This window comes from Monodon monoceros, unplaced genomic scaffold, assembly GCF_005190385.1.
Source record: "Monodon monoceros isolate NGI ecotype Baffin Bay Population unplaced genomic scaffold, NGI_Narwhal_1 Super_Scaffold_15, whole genome shotgun sequence".
Taxonomy (NCBI): Eukaryota; Metazoa; Chordata; class Mammalia; order Artiodactyla; family Monodontidae; genus Monodon; species Monodon monoceros.
The window spans coordinates 79,843,899-79,865,341 of record NW_021703771.1 but is presented as its reverse complement, the minus strand read 5'-3'; the positions used below and the strand labels follow the sequence as shown (position 1 = coordinate 79,865,341).

Below are 21,443 nucleotides of genomic sequence, written 5' to 3'. Positions count from 1 at the left end.
ACGTGGACAATCACCTTCACCTTTCTCAACTATCACTCGTTCATGTAAAAGGTGGCCGCAGGTAGGTGGTCTGCGGGATCAGCCCTCACAGAGCCCAGAAAGACCTGTAAGCACACAGGGCTATGAAGTGGTCCCAGGAGGCACAAAACCAGCGCCGGGCTCCCCACGGGGAATGCTTCCGGAGGTCACCTGGCCCGCCCGCGCTGGTGACCGTGATCGTTTCCTTCGTTCAGCTCGTACTCATCAGATCCATGCTGCGCACTGCCGCGTGACCAACACGGAGGTGGAGAAGACAGAGCCTGCCCTCGGCAAGCGCAAAGTCCAGCTGGGAGCCAGAACAGCCATGGATACGTGGACACATACGCATGTATGTCAGTCAAATGAGGACTGTTACTAACCAGCAAGAGCACCCCTGCTGCTCATAAGATGCGAATCCCGTCTCCTCCCAGGACTTTGTGCCTAATAAGCTAACAACCCTCGTGAATACGTGGCACCGGTGCATATGGTCCCCAAGTTCCACTTATGTTCTAAACCACTGACTGCGAGTGGCTGAGGCCAAGGACTGACAATCACAGGCCTCCAAAAGCACAGTTCCCTCCTCACGTCCATCTGCGTCCAAACCACAGACCGACACAGAAGCCCTGCCCCTTCTCAAAGTTGTACCATGGGCACCAGAGAGCCAGGAGAGGCCCCCCAGCCTTGATCCACCACACTGGGTGGTATCAGCATTTGTTGCAAGATGCATACTAAAATCCTCAAATTGTCCAAGAGGAAATTACTACCCGCTTAAAATGTAAGGATACTGTAGCTCTTTTTTAAAACTGTGCATCAAGAGCTGAAAGGCTGCAATCTTTTGAGACCTGGCAATTTTCGGCCAAATCTAAGCTAGTCAATGGCCCGCCTGCAAAACGGATGCAAGTTCCGTGGATGCAGACACTGCCAGATGCCGGCAGCCCCATCTAGCTTTTGTCCCTCCACTGCGACTGCCCGTCCCTCTCTGGTCACTGCTCTGCAGGTGCCGCGCTCACACCACCTGCCATAACCACAGGTTTACGTGCACCCTCCTCCCCCTGAGCTGGGCCACTGGAGGAAAAGGGCAGAGGCATGCTCACCTCTGAACACTGACACACAGGAATGCTGAGCATATCATGCCAAACAGCCACACGTAAGTTACGATTCTCATTCAGTTATGCTTTGAAAACTACTTCAAGTAGGTTACTTTCGACTCCCAAAGGCATTTTAACAAGAGCCAATACTGACAGACTGCCTATCACAAACCATTAGGCTGTGAGGATAGAAAGTTAGGAAATCTTTGTCCCTGCGGAGTTCAGTTCACTAACCAGACATAATACCCTGCTCTACATGCAAGTACAGAGTTGTGAACATACACAGGAGGGGCCTCAAAACAGGCGGAAGGGAGGGCAACAAATCCAGATTCATGTTTTTAAAGTCTAGCTTTAAAGATTCTGTATTTAAATTACTGATCTAATTTTTTAAAATAGTAAAACCAACACAATTAAAGTCTTTAAACGCACCGCACTGAATGTATCATAAAATTTAGAATTTCCAAGTAGCCAATAAAAACCAACTTCATAAACTTTCGGACCCAACAACAACCGGCCTGAGCAGTGCCGCCTACAATGTGCTGCAATATGGTCCCTCAAAACACCTGCATCACCTAAGCCCACAATCACTGATGCACTTCAGGATGGCTACAAGAGGGCGGAATAGGACAAATAAGAACACTTATTTCCTAAGTTAAATACACTGAACATGCATCTACTATGACCTTCCTTATAATATTTGATGACAAGGCATCACATTTTAGTCACATTTTCTATACTTTTGCCTTTTTCCTTTAACAACCATCACCACACATGATTGCATATTTAGTTATTATCAGTAACAAAACCTCTCTTCTTCATGAAGACAGCCTGCAAGTCGCAGCATGACACAAACACAAAAGAGCAGAGGCAAAAAAATATTTTAAAGTTATTTCTAACGTTAAAAATGTCTTGGTCTTATGACAACACAGTAGTAGTTGTTGGAGAAACAGAGTTCACAGACTCAATGTCATCTTTTCGTAATTCCTGATCAGTTGAGATGCAGCAGTAAACAGAAGTGCAGTCCCCATACACACACTTCTTTGCTGTGAGTATAACCGGTATAACTGAATATAGGTGGGTTGCTCCCCTAAATTAGAGGGAGAAATCTTTCCAGTGATCCTTGGTTTAAAAATAAAGTTAAACTGCGATGTTGCTTCCCTGGATTTGTTTTCTCATTTCCGCTCTCGTCTGCGATTAGGAGCTGCCCGTCTTATCTCCCAGCCGCTTATTTCCTGTTCTGCGAATCCCTCCAGTCTGCTTGGCAATGTCAGGACATACCAGAGCGTTGAGGAATTACCAAGCAGGGGCCAGCTGGGTTCTCAGTTGCCCAGATGACGTGGCAGGGTGCTAAGCAGCTGCCCAGGCATTCTAAGGCAGAGCTTCCTTCCCTTTTAAAGGAAAACGGGGCTCCTGTTTGCTTTGGGTACAAAAGAACTTCAGCATTTAACATGTTAGCTGAAGTATGTGTTCCTCTACAGACAGAGGCTAAGCCAAGTTTTGACCCAGGTCTTTGATTATTCCCCCAAAATGCTAGCCTGTCACCCTCTCCAATGTAAGGTTTCTATCATTTTATAGCTATTCTTATCAATAAATACTTACTGAGTACAATTAACGGTAGAGAAATCTACACTAAAAATACAGCACAGGTCTGCTGAAGGCCTATTTGGGCTGTACTCTAATGCCCTCAATAAGTCACTTCACCTCCTACCTCTAGAACTATTTTTAGGCAGAACAAAACTCTAGTGCCAGTTAATCCAAGGCACCAGTTCATCCAAGAATGTTCATCGTTTGAGGCAGGAACCCTTCAAATGGTGTTGGTAGATATAATTTCTACTTTACAGATATATACAGGAAACCGCCACTGTGAACAACCAGTATCACCAATGTTCAGAAATATTTCCCTTAACCCTAAAAGAATGTAATTTGGACATACGTTAAATACAAATAGCTCAAGTTATAAATCCCTGTAAGTGATTATTACCACTCAGTTCTTCTTATTCTGTAATTTATTAAGTGAAACAGCACTAACTTCACTTGTACAAGAAAAACAAAATGAGTGCCAACTGAATTTTAGATACATTTAGCTGTTTTTTAACAAAGAACCAAAAGCACCCTGAAACAGAGGCTGGAAGAAATTCAATGTGGACAACGGCTTCATGCCCACCAGCATGACGGTCCCGTGAGGTCCAGAGCTCAGCCCCGGCCGCACCGCTCACCAGCTGCATGGCCTTGGGCACCCTGTTGACCCGCTTGGGTCCCTTTTCCTTATCTGCAACGGGGGTAACAGCAGCAATCCTTCTAGAGCTACTGTGAAAACTACGATGAGAAAGGACCTTAGGGCAGCACCAGGCACACAGCAACGTGCCCCTACCCAGTTCTGGTGCACGCATTCACGCCCCGCACACCATCTCTGGTTCTCACCAGCCTGACGATTTCTTTGCATCTGTACTCCTGAAGCCCGGCACGACGCCAGGCACACAGCAGCACTCCACAAATCTTTCTAAATTAAAATATTCCTGAAGGACGATTAACCATATTTCTTTAGAATTTTATACTGTTCTCTTTCAACACTAAGATGTTAAAACTAGTCCAAGTGAGATTTGGGGCGGGGCGGGGGGGCATCAACAGTTGTACTGAGACAAAACTGACATACCATACAACCCATTTAAAAAGTAAAACTCAATGGTTTTTGTATCATTTATAGAGCTGTGCAATCATCACAGTAAATTCTAGAACATCTTCATCAGCCTCCAGTACTCCCTTCAGCCCGAGACAATCACTGATCTTTCGTCTGTTCATATTTGCCTATTTTGGACACTGCATAGAAATGCAATCATACAATGTGTGGCCTTTGGTGCCTGGCTTCTTTCACTCAGCATAATGTTTTCAAGGTTTATCCATGTTGGAGCATGTGCCCGTATTTACTTCCTTTATATGGTCAAATAATATTCCACTGTATGGATATACCATTTTGTTTATCCATTCAGTTGATAAATATCTGGGTTGTTTCCACCTTTTGGCTATTATGAATAATACTGCTATGAACATTTGTGTATCAGTTTTTATTTTCTTGGGTATATGCCTAGGAGTGGAGTTGCTGAGTCAAACGATAATTCTACATTTAACTTTTTGAGGAACTGCCAGACTGTCTTCCAAAGTGGCTGCTCCAATTTACATTCCCAGCAACAATGTATGAGATTCCAGTTTCTTCACATTCTCTCCAACACTTTCTACTATGTCTTTTTGATTATAGCCATCCTAGTGGGTGTGAAGTGGTTTTGATTTGCATTTCCCTGATGGCTAATGGTTTTGAGCATCTTTGCAAGTGCTTACTGGGCATCTGTTTACCTTTTTTGAAGAAATGTCTATTCAGATCCTATGCCCCCCCTTTTTTTTTAATTAAGGGTACTTTAATTAATTAATTAATTAATTTTTGGCTGTGTTGGGTCTTCGTTTCTGTGCGAGGGCTTTCTCTAGTCGTGGCAAACGGGGGCCACTCTTCATCGCGGTGCGCGGGCCTCTCACTGTTGTGGCCTCTCTTGTTGCGGAGCACAGGCTCCAGACGCGCAGGCTCAGTAGTTGTGGCTCACGGGCCTAGTTGCTCCGCGGCATGTGGGATCTTCCCAGACCAGGGCTCAAACCCGTGTCCCCTGCATTGGCAGGCAGATTCTCAACCACTGCGCCACCAGGGAAGCCCCCCTGTGCCCCCTTTTTAATTGGGTTGTCTTTTTTATTAGTGAGTTGCAAGAGTTTCTCTTCCTAAGCCTTTTGAAACACTCTGTTTGAGGGAAACTTTTGCTTTTATTTCCACATAATCTATTTCTCTCATTTACATGTTCACAGATCCAGTCTTCATTCAATTCAATATGCTGATAAGAACTCCATGAAGGAAATGGTTCAGGGACAATAAAGGAATCCAGAAAACACGGATCTATGGTTTTCTAAGCCCTAGGCCAGGGACCAGGGTGCTGCTACGTGGTTCTAAACCTGAATCTGAATTTGTCTGGAGGTGACTTCCGCAGTCCTGGCTCCCCAAGACGCTTCTCAGGAAACTCACAGCTACACACTCCTTCCTGATGTTTTCCAAACCTTCTTGTTGGAAAATAATACATCTTCTTTTTGGGGAGAGTTTATATTATCAGGCAGGACTGAGTTAGGAAAGAAAAGAACTCTATCAAGTCTCCTGATACGAATGCAAAATTACCGTCCCTAGCCTTCTCATCTACTAGGTGGCAGCGAGAGTCTTCCACTGAAGCAATATATAAAATGCTTTGAATGGCTTCATCCAAAAGTACATCTGTAGGAAACCCAACAGTCAGTACCTTCATCTCCTGGCCATTTTCTGATTTGTGCATATCTCAAACCAGTGCAGTGAATACTCCCTGTGACTCCCACTTCCATCCTTCTCTGTCCCATCTCAGTTGCCATCTCCCAAGCAGAATTTTACTGGAAAGTATGTTCAGTCACAAACACTGTTCCCCGAGGTTACAGAGCACCTTACCAGGGCTAAGCATGTGTTCTCCATCATCACCTCCCACTTATTCTCGCACAAATACTCTTGGTATAGACAACGGTTACTGGCTTTAGCCAACTGAGAGCTGACACGACCACGCAGTCTCACAGATGAGGATGGGGGCAGCCAGCATGAGGTCACGCAGAACGCTCGAGGTAGGTCAGGCTCCAGGCCAGAGCCTCAGTCTCCTCGCTCCGGTCCAGGGCACTTGGTCTCCGCAACCAAACTGGCCTGGGGCCATCAATCCCTCAGCCCCACCAAGGCGCTGCTCACGGGACACATACAGATGGAGCAGACGTCCTGCCCTCAAGGAGCACCTGGGGGAGCTTGGAGAAGCCGCCTCACGTCTTCTTTCTTACTCCTGCTGTCAGACTTCTGCGATGCAGAAATATTCTCAAAAACAGCTGTACCAACAAACTCTAATTCTGACAGAAGAAAACAAAAATCATATACTAAAGAGAAATAAACTAAAACATTAGCGGTGGCGAAGTAAAGGGATTTTCATCAGAATTTTTCTACGTTTTCTGATCTTCCCACAATGAACGTATTTCCAGCTTCACCTATTTCTGTAGCAAGGAATTTGAACACTTTCTTTTCGTAATAATAATAATCAAGAGTCTGAAAGTCATTTTCACATACATAAGCTTATTTTATCTTCACAGATATCTTAGGAGGAGGTATTACTGTTATTCTAACCTCCCATTTCACAGATTTAAAAAGTGGAGCTGAGAGAAGGTACAAATATTTCCATAGCCTTTTTTAAAAAACTTAAAAAAAAGTTTTCACAATATTTATGGAAGACATAACAGTTTAAAGAAAAATTCACCTGAAGTATTGTCCTCATTCAGCTTAGGAAAATATCACCAGGACCATCGGAAGCCCCCGTGTGCTCCTCCCACACCTCAGCCCTCCCTCCTCTGAGGAAACACTTCCTGGCATTTCATGTTTTTAATTCACATGCATTTTTATACTCACGTGTGCATCCTCACTTCAGTATTTCGTGTTTTTTTAATAATTTCAAATATTACAGAAAACACTAAACATACACCCAAGAAGAGCAACCAGGATAATAAGCTTCCACGTACCTGCCGTCCAGCTTACACATGACCAGCCTTTCTGCCTGTTCTCAAGCTTTAAAACCTCTGTGGATTCTTTAGCTCAGCACTAGGCTGTGAAATTCATCCTTGTTGACAAGCGTGGCTCCAACTCGTCCGTTCTCACTGCTTCATTGCAGTCACTGTGACGACACCACGGTTTGTTACCTCATCCCCTTGCTGACAAACATTTAGGCTGCCTTCCCTTTCTTTCCCGCTTTTATTACACTAGCACTGCTGCTTATAACCATGCTGCCACCAGCCCCCTGTGAGCCAGAGCAGGGCTCCCCTGAGTCTGCACTGGGGAACCGCTGGAGCAGAGGCAGGCGCAGCTCTGCCTTCGCCAGACGGTGCCAGGTCACTTTCCAGAGTGAGCCGACAGTGCACATCCCAACAGCAGTCCAGCTGTGCCTTAGATCCTAATGTACTCGACCCTGCCAGACTTCAAAATGTTTTCCAATCAGACACGTGTAAAATTATTTCAGATTCTGCTTCTGAGTTTTTCCGTATCTCCACAGACTTTCACATTCTATTCTACTTGACACGTCTCAGTGCCATGCTCTGAGGAGACAGACCGAGGCTCTTCCTTCTCTCTGCCCCTCGCTGCCCCTCCGCTGTGCTTCCGGACAACGGTTTCTCAGCTCCCGGCTGTGCACCCACCACCGAGGCCTCCCTTCATGGCTTCCTCCAAGAAGAAATCAGAGTCGTCTTATGAACCTGACAGGCATCTCTAGGCACCTGCCACACAGCCACCGCCAGGCCCGTCAAGGGCGAGCAGCGCAGGAGGTACAGCCGTGCCCTGGAGGAGCCGGGCTGTGGGCAGAGGGAGGGGGCTGGGCAGTGGCAGTGGTTGAGAATCTGCCTGCCAATGCAGGGGACACGGGTTTGAGCCCTGGCCTGGGAAGACTGGGCAGGTGGTGGGCTCTGGCGGCCCAAAGACCCGATCAGCTCAGCACACGTCACATCACTCTTGAGGTCCTCCTCTTCATTCCTCTGGGCTGACGTGCTGTGGCTCGAAAGTGAATATCCCGCAGGGCCGGCGAGCCTGGAGAGCTCCCAAATGGGAGGCTGAAGCCGACAGAGCCGAAAAGGGGGCCCAGGGCCACTCCACGTGGATCTTGAGTTAAGCCTTGAAGCTGGTGCAGGATTTCCCTCAACGCCCAGTTCAAACGTCACTTCCTCTGTGGCAATGTCGCCACCTCTCATGGGCAGAACTGCGTCCTCTGTGTCCCCAGCCCCCGGCCCGGCCTGCCTCCAGCTCTGCCCGCGGCCGCCCCGTCCCGCGGTGGACAGGCTCCAGGCTCCAGGAGGGAGGTCTGTGCCCGGAAAAGGAAGAATGGCAGCTGACATTCACTAAGGTACTTGCCTCAACCCTCGGTAAGTCTTCTCTACAGGCGTCTTCGGTGATGGTCCCTAAAGCAGAGCCTGGGACAGGGACCCGCGCACTGAAGCCTTTCCCTGTGGGTCCTCCCAGGACAAAGGCAGTGAGCAAGGCAGGACAGGTCTGGGGTGTAAGGGAAGGACATGTGTCGCTGGAGGCCGGCTTCCTCAGCCTGACCCACAGGGAGCCCTGGTGTGTGGCTCCGGCACAGCTGGCCCCGCTCTGAGGCAGGGGTGGCCTTCAGTGCCACCCCGGGCATTGGTCATGGGCTGCTGGCCGCTTGGCAGGAACGGGGACGGGGGAGTGGAGCAGGGGACCAGCTGGCAGCTGGACGCCTCAGTGGCCAACGCGCACCGTGGCTGGGGGACGGTGCACACAGCGGCCTCCAGTGCCCCTCAGTCTCCCCTTTGCCAGCTCTTCCTCTTCCGTCCTCCGAGGGGCGCAGAGCTCCAGGCTCAGTCCTGACCCTGCCCTCTTCAGTCTACTCTGACTGCCTAGTCATCTGATCTAGTCTCAGCTTTAAACTCATGGTCTAACCATCTAAGCACGATGACTTCCAAGTTCTTGTCTTCAATCCCTTACTCTAGATCCTGTCCAACATCTCTACTTGGAGGCCAGACAGGCCTGGCGAACTCGGCACATCCCTAACAGGTCTCTTCCCCCCCCCCCACCCCCCGCCCCGGTGCTCTTCACCCACGTGAATGACACCATCTGTCAACAGCAGGAACACGGACAGCAAAGCAGACTTCCCTCCCTGCCTCTCAGGCCCATCTGCTGGGTGGGGGGCCCGTCTGGGCAGAGACACGGTGCTGCCCCCCCTGGCAAGGGCAAGGCTTCCTGCAGTGTGGGTGGTGTCCCCTCTGTGGCTGTTAAGTAACGAAGGATGAAAACCTCGGCCAGTGCAGAAAAGATTACTCTCTGCTTGATCTTCACCACCCAGTTCTATGTCTTAACTGTGGCGCTAGCTCCAACGTGTTTCTTTAGATATGGCCTTAATGCTCATGAAAAACAATCCCCTGCCTAATTGGAAACTAGAGGAGAAACTCAAAGAAAGGAACTGAGAACGTGTTTGAAGACAATGGTGCACTATACAAATATCAGCTCCTGGGGTTACTGCCAAAGGGTAAACAACTCTTTAAATTCCTAAGACTTTAAATTTTAGAATAGTCTTAGATTTACAGAAAAACTGCACAGATAGTACAGAGGTCCCATACATGTCCCATACCTAGTTTCCCCTATTATTAAGATCTTACATTTGCATGGTATATTGCCACAATTAATAAATCAATATGGATATATTATTATTGACCAAAGCCCATGCTTTATTCAAATTTCCTTAATTTTAATGTAGTGTCTTTTATCTGTTCCAGGACCCCACTTCGAGTACCACATTTAGTCATCACGTTTCCTCAGGCTCCTCTTGACTACAACAAGAAAGTCTCTCAAACGTCCCTTGTTTTCAGTGACTTGGACAGCTCTGAGAACTCGGAGGTGTCCTCCAATGAGGATGTGTGTGATGTTTTCCTCGTGATAGGCTGGAGTTAGGAGTTTGGGGGGACGACCACAGAGGTGAAATGCCATCAGTGGTACACTCTCTCAACATGACCTGTCGCTGTTGAAGTTTAACTCGGATCACCTGGTTAAGTAGTCTCCGTTCAGTTTCTTCACTGAACTGACTCTGCCTTTCCCCCTTTCCTCACCTGTACTCTTCGGAAGGAAGTGACCACGGGCAGCCCACACTTCAGGACTGGCGTTATGCTCCACCTCCTTGAGGGAGGCGTGTCTACATAAATTACTTACAACCCTTCTGCTCAGGAGATTTGCCTTTTCTCCACTAATTTTACCAGTATGGACACTAATAGAATTAACGGATGTCTGCTCTACATCCTGGGTTATAATCCAACACCACTCCATGTATTTTGCTGCTCAGACTGTTCCTGCTTCGGCCACTGGGAGCAGTTTCAGTTGGTTCCTCCGTCCCTTTGACACACCCCCGACACTGTATGTGTTTCGTTTTGTTTTCTGAGTGCCATCTTTTTTTCTGACACCACGAGATGCTCCAGACTCATGTGTATTTCCTGCTCCAGTCCTTGGATAAGACATTTCTCCATGGGACCCTGGTTCCTTTTATTGGAAGATGGTACTAGAAACTAAGGTCTGCGTCTAGATCCAAGAAACCAAGATCTAGGTGTGCTCATTGCTACTTGGGTAGGTAAACAGCTTTTGACATTAAAAAAATCAACAAATTACAAGATGAGCCTGGGACGTCTTAGTATCCCACAAGGCAAAACAGATACCAAAAGACCTCTAGACCCAACTGGAAAGGGCTCCCAGTAACCAAGGACGGAACAATTTGAGCAACAAAAAGTGCAAGGCGCTGAGACAAGTACCTTAAAATTCATGTATGCTAAAATCCATGAGCTCACAACAATCCTAAAAAATAAAATCCTCACTGTTAACTTTTAGAGAATGGTATAGAACTTTCTGCCCTGAAAACAGGCACAAAAAGGGGGAAAAAACCAAAACCCACATTTATCCTGCCATTATTTACAAACACTACCCCATAACAAACAAACAGTTGATGAGGCCAAGTTTTTCTTGGTGTAAGTATTCCAGTTAATAAATAAAGAAGGAACGACAAAATCAGGATATCATTTTGCAACTACTAATGGAACCATGGCTGTAGGTGAAAGGTTGAAGGGACTGCAGTATGAATGGATCAAACTGACAATCGCTAACTAACTCACCAATGTAAACATCACAAAAAGGCAGACAATCATGTATTACATGCCTCCTGATGGAAGTGCATGACGCCATCCATGAAGCAATTCCAAAACTACCCACCCACCCCCGCCCCCCCAAAAATCAAACTTGAAGTCTCTAGACCTTAACAACTAGTTTACAAGAAATATAGAAAACAGACTAAAGAACATCCTGGGGATGTAATTAGGAAAATCCACTTTTCCTACAGAATTTCTCATGTTCTGGGTTTTCCTAAAGCAAGGAAAACAATAAAGAAATGAGGAACCTATAGATTAAAAGATTTAAAGGGCATAGCAACCTAATGCGATTCATGTAACGGACCTTGTTTGGATCTGACTCTCAGAACTCAAAAAAAAAAAACACCTCAATTTTTTCTAAAAGGTAAAAGATTTCATAGACCTTTCACCAAAGAAGATATATAGATGACAAATAAGCACATGAAAAGATGCTCAACATCATTTGTTATTAATAAATGCTAACTAGAAGCACAGTGAGACAACCCTACTGTTGAGTCATTAAAATGACTCAAATTAACTTCTGAGGATACTTATTAGCACTTGTGTTCAAGTCCCAGCTTTTTTTAACTGATCCTTGTACTCCTCTGAAAGAAACAAAGGAAATATATTACCTGTTCCCCCTGCTGTAAATTTCATTAAGTATTAAGTCAGGTCCAACAGTGTCTTTCAATAGAAAGGCTAAAGGGACTTGGGCTTTCATCCTGTTGGTAATGAAGGCTGTTGTTCTTTTAACACAGGTATACTTTACACAGGTATCAGATCATTGTGATACACATTATGCACCGAGTATTGAGAGCATTCTTTTTCAAGCTTAAAGTTACATTTTAGTTAGAATCCGTTAAATCATAAGATAATGGGCCAGGCAGGGTATCTCAAAGAAGGACCTAAAAACATATCAGATTTGGGGGCATGGTTTGTGGGGCTGGAATACGTGGAATTTGAAAAAAGCATATTAAGCGTAATTAAAGCATACTAAGTATAACTGCTTTGATTTACTTTTTTAAAACTTGTTATTAAAGTATACTACACGTGCTTTAATTGATTTTCAGTCATTTCCTTTGAAATTTCAAACAATATTAAAGGAGGATGTAAGATTTTATCACTGGCTATCATACAGAACTAAACATTTCTTGTAAAACATGATTCACACACATACACAAAAAGCTCAAAACCGGTGTCACATGCACCAAATTCGATTGAAACACTGTATTACTATTTCCTTTTACACATTTTTATTTCTTCCCCCCAAAACCGTGACTGTGAAACAACCCCACTGTATGGGTATTAATTCCCATACTTTGGAATTAATTTCTCAATAAGTAATATGTTTCTGGTTGGCAAGAGAGAAGAAGAGTGTGTGAAAAAATGGACTCAGTGCTTGATTTTAAAAAGGAAAAGGAAAGGAAAAGTAAGAAAAAGGCCGCACGTCCACTATTTTCACAGTGGGAAGAGCACATCTCTGTGTTGTTCAGCCTTCCAGTCTGGTGAGCCTGACTGGAAGCAAACAAAGAGAACTCAGGTGCCAACAGCTGTAAATAAGGCAGATTACCTGAAGTACCAAAAGAGTAGAATCAGGCAGGAACAAATTAGAAATTAAAATATTCTGAATAAAAAGCATTAATCAGCAAAGGTCACTAATTTCTTAAAGTCATTATTGTCTATTAGCAAATGATACTTTTTCCCCCTTGGATTTAGATCTGATTCTAATGTGGAGGTAGCAGGGATCCCAGCTAAAACCAGGATCTTCACATGGACCGCACTAGAGGTATGCAGTGTTAATTTAAGCCAACAAATATGTTAGCTTCCACAATATAACTCATACATTTTATTTCTTCTTGAATTTCTTAAAATCTCTTCCCAGTCTCTAAAATAAAAACAGAAAAGCATAAACTGAATTGTCAACCCACCACATTCATGGGGTTTAGACTTCCAAGAGAGCATCATCTATCCTTTTTTAATCATCATAACTTGTTATCTAAGCCCCTGATAAATCAAATTTATAATTCAAAATGTTCCGTTCTAAAACAAGGGAGTTAACCTCCTATATCTGTAAGGAAATGGACAGACTACAAAAACAACTGATTCTCAAAAGGGCCTGGTACCTGGAGCAGGCATTATCATCTTCACTTTATAGAAAAGGAAACTGAGGTTCAGGGAGGTTCACTTGCCCAAAGTACCCAACTAGCAAGAGGCAGAGCAGGGGCCGGGAACCAGGTACCTCCGTTCCTAGTCCAGTGTGTTTTCCTACCTATCAATACAAAGTGAAGTAAGGCAGAATCACTTCATGATCCTATTTGGGGTGTGTGTGCGGGGGAGGAAAACACATATTCACCCTGGGAAAACTACTGTATTTGTGAAGGATGCTCAATTTGTTTTTTAATTAGAAAGCTGAAATCTCTAGTCTAGAATTTTTGACTATCCAAAATGAGCTATGAAAAATATTGAGAAAACTAGAAAAAAGTCTTGGGGCAGAACCAGGAGACATAAGCGCAAATTATAAGCCCAATGTTTACTGTGAAAGAGAACTTTCTAACAAGGAGCACGGCCAATCACTGGAAGGGGCTGTCTTCAAAAGGCACCTGGAACACTGGAAAGGATTTAAAAAAGAGGCTTGACAGCCAACTGCCAAGGGTACCTGGAAGCAACTCATCTAACCAGTTGCGTGTGTCTGGGGGTGCTTCTGGATTAGAACTAGAGGACCTGCATATCACCATCCATCCAACTCCAAGATGACAAATCAAAATTAAACGCGGCCTTAGTATCAGTGATGCTATGGCCTCAAAAAAAAAAGGCTGATATTAAGCTCTTAAGCATCTACCTACTGATAAACTGCCACTAAATTTGCTACAGGGAAATTCAATTATTAAAGTAGTTAACTTGGCTATTTGAATTTAAAATTTATATATTAAATATGATAGTAATCTTGTCAACCAGGTGTGTACTTTAGTCGTTTACATTTAATCTAGCAGATGCTCCTCTTCAATTCTCAGAGCAGTTAAGATAGCAGGATTCTCAACATCCTGCTCTTTAAAATCGCTCTCTCTCAGTCACCACCTTTGATCGGTAGCCAAGTATGCCAGGTTACCAACTGAAGATAGAACGTCAGCTCATCTCCCAACAAGCTGACTCTCAGCCCAGCCTAAAGCACGCCTCTCAGATCCAAGGGAGCAGGGCAGAGCCAGAACCGAGAAGCCCTTCTCACTGACAACAGAAAACCCAGGTTCCACTCTGGTCTCTAACACCCTGCATCTTCATTTTGTCTGAAAAAGTAAATTGGCCTAGACCATTTCTAAAGATACTCCCAGCTCTAATATTTTGACACATTGGATCCTATTCGGTCAAGTACTAAGCAAATACAGCCTAGTCACTCCTAAGTGCAATATCCTGCAAAACTTCAACACATTTACCACCCAAGAAAAAAAATCTAGCACGTGGATCATGACATAACACCTGGTAGGAGGGTGGGTAGCTGATGGGAGTTGAGTGAATATGTTATAATAATTCAATCAGAGTTAGGAGCTAAATAAAAGTTTCCTCCTAAGCACTCATAATTTTAAAAACCTGAGAGATGTTACTTTTTAGGTAATTAGTTCAAGAGTTACATACAGATTGAGTTTCTATGTATAGTGATAGTTAATTTTATGTGTCAAATTGATTGGGCCCCTTTTGGATTTCAGAGGCAACGTGCTCCTAATCTGGGTGTGACACTCTGGCCTATCTACCTAGTGACCCGAAAAGCTGACGGTTTTCAGTGGGGCCCAGAACAAGAGGAGGCTCCTCACCGGTCAGGCCACCATGGGAGCTGTTCTCCGCTCGGGTCACGTGATCCAGCAGATCCAGCGGCGCCTGAAGCACCAACGGCAGAAAGGGATGCTGTTTGGAGCCTCTGGTGGATGAATCTCAGTGCACGCCCTTAGGGTTATGGAGCGAAGCCCTGCCATCCTCCACAGACAACCACTCTCCTTTTGAGAAACAGCTCTTGGCCTGAAACAGACTGAATGCTTAACCACGGACCAACAAGTCACCATGTGACCTGAGCTGCCCATCAGGACCTGGGTGTTACCTGATCCATCAGCCACAAAGCCGGGCGTGCACAGCAGCACTCCACCATCGAATGGAAGCAGTACATACGTGATCCGCCCGAGCAGGCCCTTGGAAGGCTCAAGTCACACGAGGAAGTGGCCAAATGCCGCGGCCCCCACTCCCGCGACACTGCCTTCTCCTCCCAGCCCGCACCTACGGCCCCACGCGGAGCTCCCTGCGATGAGCGCCGGGGAAGAGAAGACGCCTGATGTGCGGACACCGCCCCCCAGTGGACAGCTGCAGAGCCACAGCCCCTCCCTGGACACCCCTGAAGGACAAGGTGATGGAAATCCCCGCAGTGGGCAGAACCTGGAGCACCGCACCTGGCTGCTCACGCTGCTTGGAAGGAGAAATGGCCTGATGTGCAACTGTTTACCGGTTCTTGGGCTGTGGCCACTGGTTTGCTGGATAGTCAGATACTCCGAAGGAAAGTGATTGGAAAACTGGTGACAAAGAAATCTGGGGAAAAGGTATATGGCCTGACCTCTACGAATGGGCAAAAAAAGTGAAGATGTTTGTGTCCCACGTGAATGCTTGCCGAAGGGTGACCTCATCAAAGGGTGACCTCAGCAGAAGAGGATCTTAGTCGTCACGTGGAGAGAATGATCCATTCTGTGGATCGGTATCCACCCGTCATCGCCCAGTGGGCTCGTGAACAAAGGGGCCACGGCGGCAGGGATGGAGGTGACACATGGGCTGGGCAACGTGGACGTCACGCACCAAGGCCGACCTGGCTACGGCCACCGCTGAGTGCCCAACCTGCCAGCAGCAGAGATCAGCACTGAGCCCGACATCACACCCTTCCCCGCGGCCATCAGCCAGCGACCCGGCGGCAGGCTGATCACACTGGACCACTTCCATCGTGGAAGGGGGCAGTGTCCTGTCCTGACTGCAACAGACACTCTGGGTATGGATTTGGTGTCCAGTTACGTGGAGCCAATTCTCCCATAGCCGGTATACACAGGTCCAGGAATCAAGGGGTGGAAACGGGCATGGCACCACTATTACCCCGGGGGACCCACTAGCAAAATTTTTGCTTGCTGTTCCCACAGCCCGACGCTCTGCTGGCCTAGAGGTCTTAGTTCCACAGGGAGGAATGCTCCCACCTGGAGACACTGAACTGGAATTAACACTGCCACCCGGCTACCGTGGGCTCCTCATGCCTCGGAATCGACAGGCAAAGCAGGGAGTTCCTGCGCGGGCCGGGGTGACTGACCCTGACCACCACGGGGGAAGTGCACCCCTACTCCACACTGGAGGCAGGGAGGAGTATGTCCTACTGTTTCCGTTTCTTGGGAGAACCCCAATCAATACACTGCCCGACGTTAGAATTACAAAGATTTTTTGTTTTAAATTTCTGATTGCTCTGCATTTGGTGCAACGTTAAAGCATTAAGTTAAAATATCTTACAATTTTCTCAAATATTCATATACGATTTTCCCTCTTAATCTTCCTTCTAGTCGTGTAAATATACACTAAGTAAAATTCAGACATTACAGAAGTATGTAAGTAGAAAAGGAACATTCCTTGAGATGCTGTACTTCTGAAACAACTAAGTTAACTACTTGGCGCACGTTCCTTCAGATTCATACTTTCCCTTCGCTGGTGAACAGACCTGCACGACTCCTTAGTCCAAATAACTGTGTATTCGTCCTCCTCTTTCCAAAAGCGAAGCTCCTCACATCGCCTCACAACAATTCCACTTCCTGTCATCATCTCTGCACACACTAGTATCTTGTTTTCAAGCAATTTCTCACTTCTGAATTCTGTATTTAAACTGAACCACAAACTCATGGGCAGAGGGAACACCCGGCGTCCCCCTCTTGTTCCCACCTCACAAGACCCTGGTGCCCGGGAAGAGCAGCTCCTTAATACAGCTCATGTTAACCAGCCAGTACTTTCTTCAGGAGAGTGAGGAGCCCTCCCTCGATGGCGCCACTGACTGACCTTCACCAGAGTCCGTGGATGGTCGTCCTAAAGGACTGTCCCACCAGAGAGCTCCTCGGGGCTCCTGGAACTGACACAGCTTTCAGTTAGATGAGAGACGGCCACAGGGAAGAGCTTCCCAACATTCTCAAGTGGCAGCAGCATGAGGGCACGAGGCAGCCCTGCTGACGGCTCAGCCTGGGGGCACAGAGGGACCAGAGCGCATGCAAGGACCGGCTTCACCACGTGCGAGCCACAGCTGAGCTGACCGCCCGTGGGGAGCTCTTCCTGCCCAAGTACCCGGTGCCCCTGCTTTGCCCCCGCCCCCCGCCCCCGCTCTCAGTTACCCCACACGTTGCCGAATCCCCAGTGCAGCGTGTACCACGCTGTGTCGTAACCCTCGGTATCTCAGGGCCAGGCACAGTCCCAACCCCGAGGGTAGTGCCTGACTGTTCTTTGGACTGAATTGAAGTGCAAAAGCAGAGAGCTCACAGATGGAATCACAGATTGGTGTTTTGTTTTGTTTTTTTTACTGAAATACAGTTGATTTACAATGTTGTGTTAGTTTCAGGTATACAGCAAAGTGATTCGGTTATATTCTTCTCCCTTACAGGTTATTACAAAATACTGAGTATAGTTCCCTGTGCTACAGTGTAGGTCCTTGTTAGTTATCCATTTTATATATAGGAGTGTGTATATGTTAATCCCAAATTCCTAATTTATCCCTCCCCCCCATTTTTCCCTTTTAATCAGTTGGCAGATAGCATTGACCATGGTTATTCTTTCAAAATTATAATATTTGTATCACAAAAATTGAGTAAAGGATGGATGTCTGTGAGAAAACAGAAACGAAGATGGTGCAGTTCTGTACAGAAAACCATAGTCATATTAAAATTAGCTGAACTTTCTCTTACTTCTCAGTTAAAGGGAGGGAGACCAGTATTTTAAAAATTATTGTTGGAGAATCCTTGGTTGCATTGCACTGTACATTTGGTTGCATTTCAATTTTTTAAAGCATGGTTATTAGGAAGACAATACCACATGGAAGGTATGAATCACCTATGGGAGGTCAACTCAGAACTAGGTTTTAGGTGATGTTTGTGCTTTTGAAGCTCAAAGCAGCACCAAAGAATTCTAATTAACTTGTCCTCATAACATCCCTGGGAAACTTCACAACTTTCTCAGAAGTCGGGGAGCATTTTCACATAAGACAACATACATCAAAGTTTTATCTAAGACCTTTCCATGACTTATCTATAAGCCAGCATGAAGATTCAGGCTCCTAAAAATCGGTCCAGAATACCACACTGCTTTTGAGTGATTAATTTCAACCACATTGAGGTATAGATTGAACCACTTTTACAAAAACCAGATGGTCATTGAGCATTATGAAGAAGTCATATCCACCGAAAAAAGAAAAAAGAAACAAACAAAAGAAAAGAGAAAGGAGGTGTAGTCTCCACCTACTAGGGTGATTCCGGAGAACAGTAAAAGTTAGAAGACAGCACTCTACGTGAGACGAGTGAGGTCAGGCTCAGGTAAGCTACAGGCCAGGTGATGAGTCTCTAAGTCGCGGAGAGCTATCTGCTGACTGCTTGGAAGGCCCCGCCCACACCCTCTGACCAAGGCTCCACCCCACACAGGTCCCTTCAGCGGCTCCAAACGAAAGGGCCCAGCACAGCTCCATCTCTGGCACTCACCACTGTCTGACATATTCTGTCTACTTCTTTTTTTTTAAGTATTTTAAATTAATTAATTAATTGGCTGCATTGGGTCTGTTGCTGTGCACAGCTTTCTCTAGTTGCGGTGAGCGGGGGCTACTCTTTGTTGTAGTGCACGGGCTTCTCACTGCGGTGGCTTCTCTTGTTGCAGAGCACGGGCTCTAGGCACGCGGGCTTCAGTAGTTGTGGCACGCAGGCTCAGCAGTTGTGGCTCGCGGGCTCTAGAGCGCACGATCAGTAGTTGTGGCACACGGGCTTAGTTGCTCCGCGACATGTGGGATCTTCCCAGACCAGGGCTCGACCTGTGTCCCCTGCATTGGCAGGCGGATTCTTAACCACTGCGCCACCAGGAAAGTCCCTCTTCTGTTTACTTATTGGGTTGTGGGACACTTTACACTTACAACCCAGAATATGTGCAACAGGTGAAAAGTAAGCAGCATAGGCAAACATTCACTGCGTTTTATGCGAACAACTGGTCAACCTGAACTACACCTACCTGCCGGTTTTCTCTTCTCAATTGAGAGGTCTTACTGAGACCTTATTTTCTGCTTACTTATTTCAATACACAGCCGAGAACACCACGTTGTCCCATCAATGAGTCCATGTTAAGAAATGAAACGTCATTATTCTTTTAAGTTATATGATACACAGAAATACACAAAATAAACACAACTTATAGGAGGGAAAAACCCAGCTGAGTTTCTTATCAAATTGATTCATGACTCTTTTACACTTTGAAAGGCTAGAAGCGAAATTCTGCGTTACCAAAACTATTACCAGGATGACTTACGTCATTTCCAACAACGCAATTATTAAAAAGTACTGGGGTGGCTAGCCTATAGAATTAATAGGCAAATGACACTGGGCTTACACCCCAATTAAAATGTACAAGACATAGTAGAGGACCCTGAGGCACTTCTTACACTTAGCGGGCATTTGCCCCGCGCCAGACACCATGCTGGAGCCTGAGAGACAGCCGAGGCTGGCACTTGGCTCACACGCCCGAGAGGCTCTCAGGACAGGGAGACAGGCAGGTAAGTAACTGTACAACCATGGGCTCAGCGAGGTGCCAGAAACACTCTATGCAGAGAGAACGCGTGGGGAGGCTTCCTTAGCCACAGATGCCTGCGGGAAAGACATTCTCAGGTGTCTCCAAACCCCCAGGGCCAGGGGAGCTTAGCATTCCCTGCTAAAACACTAATTATCTAGAATTCCTTCAACAAGCAAGAGACTTCCCTTCTGCCCAATACTCCCTTTCAGAATGAAAACTGGGGTGGGCTTTTTAACAGCTACAAACAAAAAATTATAATTATATATTCCCTAATATATTTAGCATTTAAGATTTCCCCTTCAAAATATTTCTCTGTGTTTAGTTTTCTGCGCATATGTGCTTCTGCAGTATAACTTACCATTCATTGGATCTCAGTCAATAGCCTAAGATACCTGAAATGTACTTTCAATCCTTTTTAAACATAAATTCCACTCTAGCCACTCGGTGTTTGCATTTAGCTCTATGTTCCAACTTTTTTGCATCTTGCTGAAGGATCCACTGCTCTACACATTTCTGGAGCAAACGTTCTTTGTGAAGGGAATCATCAAAGGCAACGGTGGCCAAAGAATTCAGCCACTATTTTACTAACCTGTAAAAAACAAGAGTCAATTCTACTCCATCGTGAGTACCGTTAACCAAAAACGGGACACACGCCTTGCCAGCCTCTGGGTGAGTTACACAATCTCCCTGAGCCTCAGTTTGCTCATCTGTAAACAGAGGCATCAGCACCTAACTGGCAGGACTGCTGCAAGAGTCAACTGCAGAGAAGAATAATTACCATTCATTCTGGACTCACCATCTGCTTGGTTCTTCACACATGGCACCTCATTTAATCCTCATGCCAAAGCCCTACTGGGTATGGAGGACCATCCCACCGCAAAGATGAGGAAACTGCGGTTTAGAGGTGCTCAGCAGTTTGTCCCAAATCTCTCAGCAACTGGGAACAGAGCCAGGGATGACCCTAGTCAGTCAGACCCCAAAGCCTGTCTTAATCTCTAAACTGCCCTCTCCTTCCTGTTAGAGACGATGCAAGTACAGCCCGGGGGCCAGTGCCCGGACAGGTCAAGCCCCATAGACAGCATCCACATTAGTGGCTGCTATTAAGGAGCACATCGTTTTCTAACGTTGGTGAGAAATCCTCAGCCAGGAGAGTGGCCTGGGCATCATAGCCCACCCTGTGTTCTCGGGATCAGACAAACCCAAGTCGTTCTCTTCCTTTCAAGCCCCCAAGTCCACATGTGCCCCAGCTTGAATCACGTCACCTGCACTCTCTCGTTCCCTCCCATCTGCTCCGCCAGGCAGTCTCCGAAATCCCACCCAACATTCCTCAGGGAGAAAACACGCAGCCCCGGGAGGTGATCTGCGCCCTCTGCCCCATTTCTCTGCTGCTGCAGGGGTGAAGCTGGACCCCGTGCTGAGTCTGGCCCAGCTTGCCCCACGCCGCCTACTCTCTCTCTCCTGAGAGCCTTTTCAGTAAACTGTTCAAACAAAAATCCCCATCTCAGGCTCTGCTTCGAGGGCACCCAGCTCACCAAAGACGCTCTGTTAAGTCTGGAAAAATGAGACTGATGAGAAACTTGGTGTTACCACAGCCAGTGGTTCTCAAAGTCTAGTCCCAGGTTCACCAACACAGAACCACCTGGGAACTTGTGAGAAATGCAAATTCTTAGGCTGCCACAGACCAAGCGAATCAGAAATTCTGGGGTGCGGCCCGCCATCTGTGTTCTGGCAAAAGCCCTCCGCGAATCAGAAATTCTGGGGTGCGGCCCGCCATCTGTGTTCTGGCAA

General features: G+C 46.4%; 1 protein-coding gene across 1 annotated transcript in view; it reads right to left on the bottom strand.

Moving 5' to 3' along the window:
- The window catches only part of TULP4 (TUB like protein 4), a 231,071-nt gene that overhangs the window by 76,560 nt on the left and 133,068 nt on the right, over window positions 1-21,443 (bottom strand). The gene's annotated exons all lie outside the window — the stretch shown is intronic.